The sequence below is a fragment of the Bison bison genome, unplaced genomic scaffold (assembly GCF_000754665.1).
Source record: "Bison bison bison isolate TAMUID 2011002044 unplaced genomic scaffold, Bison_UMD1.0 scf7180017864217, whole genome shotgun sequence".
Taxonomy (NCBI): domain Eukaryota; kingdom Metazoa; phylum Chordata; class Mammalia; order Artiodactyla; family Bovidae; genus Bison; species Bison bison.
The window spans coordinates 2,875,839-2,881,312 of NW_011494789.1; the positions used below are offsets into that span (position 1 = coordinate 2,875,839).

The 5,474-nt window shown below is 38.3% G+C and overlaps 1 non-coding gene across 1 annotated transcript; it reads right to left on the reverse strand.

Moving 5' to 3' along the window:
• Nucleotides 1–4,785: 4,785 nt before the first annotated feature.
• TRNAC-GCA lies at nucleotides 4,786–4,857 on the reverse strand. The gene has a single exon. It is a non-coding gene; the product is annotated as a tRNA-Cys (tRNA).
• Nucleotides 4,858–5,474: the final 617 nt, after the last annotated feature.

A 5,474-nucleotide genomic window follows, 5' to 3' on the forward strand; every position in this document is an offset into this window, starting at 1 on the left:
GCATTATAATACTCTCAGGGTTTTGTACATTCTCAGAAAGACCTCCATAAATATTCAGATTCTAATTTTAAAAATATAGTTGGAAAGGATGTTAGTGAGGATTCTTGCTAAAGGGTGTTAGCAAGTATTTGCTTCCAAAATCTTATCCAAGGAAGTAAATACCTCAACAGCAACCCTAGCAGATGGGCACTCAGGCCTTCCTCATGCTCCTAGCAGGAGAGCCACAAAGAGGTTCAGCTGTTATCTCTACTGCACTTCTCAAGCATTAAAGTAAATCACAGTTCACTTTGCTTAAACAATATTTCAAAATGTTGTCATTAGGATCAATGAACATTCCATGGGAATTCAGACTTTCAGGAGAAAATATATCAATAAAGTGTTTAATGATACAGGTTATATATCATCATTAGGTACCATTGTTGTTTAGTCACTAAGTTGTGTCCGACTCTTTGTGATCCCGTGGACTATAGCCCACCAGGCTCCTCCTTCCATAGGATTTCCCAGGCAAGAATACTGGAATGGGTTGCCATTTTCTTTTCCAGGGGATCTTCCCAACCCAGGGATTGAACCCATCTCTCTTACGTCTCTGCATTGGCAGGCAGATTCTTTACCGCTGAGTCACCAGAGAAGTCCCATAATTAGAAAAATAAAACAAGTTAAAATGTAAGAGAAATTCTGTGAGCGCCTATGATGAGAACACTGAAAGTCAAAATTCAGTGTTCACAAGAAAGTGGAAAATAGTAAGTGTTGACAAGGATGAGAAGATACTGGAACCCATATACTTTGTTGGTAGAAATATAAAATGGCAGCTTCTAGGGGAAAGTTTGGCAATTCTTCAAGTTAAAAATAGAATTATATCTATGTAATTCAACAAATCCACACCTAGGATATACCTGAAAGAACTGAAAACAGGGACTCAAATAAATACATCTACATGCATATTCATAGCAGCAATAATAGCTAAAAGGTGGAAACATCCCGAAAGCCCATTAGTCGTTGAATGGATAAACTGTTACATTCAAAGAGTGAACTATTTTTCAGCTATACAGAGGAATGAAGTATTGATGCATGCTACAACATGGATGAATGTCAAAACGGGATGCTTAATAAAAGAAGTCAGACACTAAAGATTATATACAGTGTGATTCCATTTATATGAAATATCTAGACCAGGTAAATCCACAGAAACTGGAAGCAGATTGCTGGTTGTCAAGGCTGGAGTCGGAGGAGACTGAGAAGTGACTGCTCAATGAATACATAGCTTCCTTTTGGGGTGATAAAAATGCTTTAGAGGTAGATAGAGGTGGTGATTGTACATTATGAATGCACTAAATGCCACTGAATTTTTCACTTCAAAATGCAGAATGTTTTATTTTATGAACTTTACCTCAATAAAAACTTTAGAAAAAAAATGTAAAGATTTCTGTTCAAGTTTCTGTCTTTGTTGTTGTCAGCTGCACTGTGAGGCTCGGAGGATCTCAGTTCCCTGGTTAGTGATTGAACCCAGGCATGGCAGTGAAAGTTCAGAACCCTAGCCACTAGATACCCAGAAATTCCCCTATTTTGAGTTTTATTTCTAAGACTAGTGGTTTATGTGTCCTTGGGCAAGATGATTCACTTCTCTGAGCCAAAGTCTTCACATCTACTTGTAACCCAGGTAAAGTTGGTCTGCCCTAAGGCCAGTCTCAGCACCAAGGCATGTGTAGAAGCACAAGACTAATGTCCCAAGAGAACAGAAAAATATTTTAAAAAAATTTTAAGTTAAGATCACCACTGGAAACTGCAAGAATTTCTCTCACCTACTATGCAACAAAATTACTTTTTAAAAAAGACTTACTGCCCCTTGGGTCAGACAGTAGAGAATCTAACTGCAATGCAGGAGGTCCAGGTTTGATCCCTGGGTTTGGAAGATCCCCTGGAGAAAGGAATGGCTACCTACTCCAGTTTTCCTTCCTGGAGAATCCCATGGATAAAGGAGCATGGTGGGCTACAGCCCACGGGTTCACAAAGAGTCAGACATGACTGAAAAACTAATATTTAACTTGTCTTCCCTTTGCCCACATTGAAAAATGAAAGTGAAAGTTGCTCAGTCATCTCTGACTCTTTGTGACCCCATGGACTATACAGTCCATGGAATTCTCCAGGTTTCTCACATTGCAGTCCATGGAATTCACACCCCAGTCTCCCACATTACAGGCAGATTCTTTACCAGCTGAGCCACCAGGGAAGCCCAAGAATCCTGGAGTGGGTAGACTATCCCTTCTCCAGGGAAGCCCTTGCTAGCAGACACCAGACACATAATTGGCCCATCACATGCTTTTGTAAGTAAAGTTTTATTAGCACACAGTCATACCCTTTCAATGATGCATTCTCTGAGGCTGCCTTCATGTTAAATGAAAAGTTGGGCAATTAAACTATGGCCTGCAAAACCTAATATACTTACTGTCTTGCTACAACCATAACAAATTTACCAACCTCTGTTATAGAATAACCTAATAAGATATTGTCAATGAAACAAGAACTTGTGAATTAGACAATAAAAGCACAAAATGGCATGGAAAGTGAGACTGAAGCCCTAATGAAAAGAAATAAGCTGGTACAGAAACATGACTTGTAACCAATAAATCCATTGAGAAGTAGGAAACCAAGTTACTGCTGTAGAAAAGTAGCCTAATCATTGTGAATATTAAGGACAAAAAATTTAATTAAATTTTAAAAAGAGAGACAGAGGGCAAATGTCACCTAAAAAGCATAACTCTCACCTCTTAGTGTTTTTAAATCTCCTTTTTTAAAGTAAAAAGGAATCTTAGGAAAAGTCCCACCTGTGATGACAGAGGTATTTGAAGTTGAGAGAGTCTTACAATTTAACATCAGGTTTGTCTTCTTCAAGTAATATTAAATTAATTACATTTATTTAAAAATAGGATCTATTATGTAACTATTTCCCTAATATCCTTAATATCCCCCCTTTCAACTGTATATTTGCAGAAAAACATGTTCAGAATGATGTTCACCTAGTTATAATAATGATCATTTCTGGATGGTACGATTTGTAGTGATGTTTTACTGTCATCTTTGTTTTTCTTCAATTTGTTTTAAAAAGTTAAATAATTCATTCTTTTTTTACAAAAAGAGATTTTTCCTTTAAAAAAATCAAGGCCAATAGCTAAACTGTTATGTTCTTTTCCTTCAGTTTTATTGATATATAATTTACATAGTACACTGCATACGTTTAAGATGTGAAGCACAATGATTTGACTTACATACATCATGAAATTATTACAATAAGTCTAATAACAGTCACCATCTCATGTAGGTACAAAATTAAAGAAATAGAAAAGAAATACTTTTTTTCTTCGTGAAGAGAACTCTTTAGATTTGCTATCTTGACAATCTCCATACAGAACATAGAGGTGAGATGAGGTGAGGTGAAAGTCGTTCAGTCATGTCCTCCTCTTTACGACCCCATGGACTATACAGTCCATGGAATTCTCCAGGCCAGAATACTGGAGTGGGTAGCCTTTTCCTTCTCCAGGGAATCTTCCCAACCCAGGGATCGAACCCAGGTCTCCCACATTGCAGGCAGATTCTTTACCAGCTGAGCCACAAAGGAAGCCCACAGAACATAGAAAGCAGTGTTAATTATTTTATTCATGTTGTACACTACATCCCTAGTTCTTAAGTATCTTATAGCTGGAACTTTGTACCTTTTGCGGAGAAGGCAATGGCACCCCACTCCAGTACTCTTGCCTGGAAAATCCCATGGATGGAGGAGCCTGGTAGGCTGCAGTCTATGAGTCGGACAGGACTGAGCAACTTCACTTTCACTTTTCACTTTCATGCATTGGAGAAGGAAATGGCAACCCACTCCAGTATTCTTGCCTGGAGAGTCCCAGGGATGGGGGAGCCTAGTGGGCTGCCGTCTATGGGGTCGCACAGAGTCGGACACAACTGAAGCGACTTAGCAGTTCTACCTTTTGACTGACTACATTCAGCTGTCCCTATCTCCACCCTACCTCCCCTCTCTGCCTTCAGTAACTACAAATCTAATCTCTTTGTCTACGAGTTTGCTGGTTTGCTTGCTTGCTTGCTTGCTTGTTTTTTGAAGTATAATTGACCTACAACACTATGTTCATTCCTTTTATAAAACATAGTGATAGGATATTTCTATACATCACAAACTGATTACCATGATGAGTCTAGTTACCATCTGTCACCATACAAAGATATTACATAATTATTGACAATATTCTCCACATTGTACATTTCATACTTGTGACATTTATTTTGCAATCAGAAGTTTGTATCTCTTAGTCTCCCTCCCCTATTTCTCTAACCCTCCCATCCCCTACCCCTCTAGCAATCATCTCTTTGTCCTCTGTATCTATGACTCTGTCTCTGTTTTGTTATGTCTGCTCATTTGCTTTGTTTTTTAGATTCCACATTTACATGAAATCATACAGCATTTGTCTTTCTCTGTCATATTTCACTAAGCATAATAAGCTCTAGGTCCACCTATGTTGTTGCAAATGACAAGATTTTATTCAATTCTTATGGCTAATATTCCGTTATGTATATACTATATCCATTCATCTACTGATGAGCACTTAGGGTATTTTCTTAGCTTTTGTAAATAATGCTACAGTGAATATGTGTGTGTTAGTCTCTCAATCGCGCCTAACTCTTTGCGACTCCATGGACTGCAGCCCACCAGGCTCCTCTGTCCATGGGATTCTCCAGGCAAAGAAACTGGAGTGGGTTGCCATTTCCTTTTTCAGAGGATCTTTCCCCACCCAGGGTTTGAACCTGGGTCTCCTGCACTGCAGGCAGATTCTTTACCAACTGAGCTACCAGGGAAGCCCCACATTGAATATAGGGGTACACATATCTTTTTAATTAGCCTTTTTGTTTTCTTTGGTTAAATACTCAGGAGTAGAAGAGCTAGATCACATGGTAGTTCTATTTTTAATTTTTTGAAGAATCTCTGTTTTCCATAGTGGCTGTACCAATTTACCTTCCCACAACAGTGAAGGAGAGTTCTTTTTTCCCCACATCCTCACCAACTCTTGGTATTTGTTATTTTTGATAATAGCCATTCCCATAGGTGTGAGGTGATATCTCATTGTGGTTTTGATTTTCATTTCCCTGATGATTAGTGATACTGATCATCTCGTTGTGTGCCAGCTGACCATCTGTATGCATGTATTTTAATTTGGGAAAATGTTAAGGCATTACCTTTAGGGGTTGGCATATGGATGACTGTCACCTTCTTCCTTGTACTTTTGTATATTCTCAAATGTCCCTAATTTTTAACCAATAATTTAAATAATACTTTAGTGATTTGTTTTTTGAAATTGCCCATAGCACATAGCATAAGCAAGGCAGGCACACAATCTGCGTTGATTAAAAGTTTTATTGATACATTTTCCCTAAAATTTCCCAGGGGATGTTCACTGTTCTCAAAGGCAACAAGA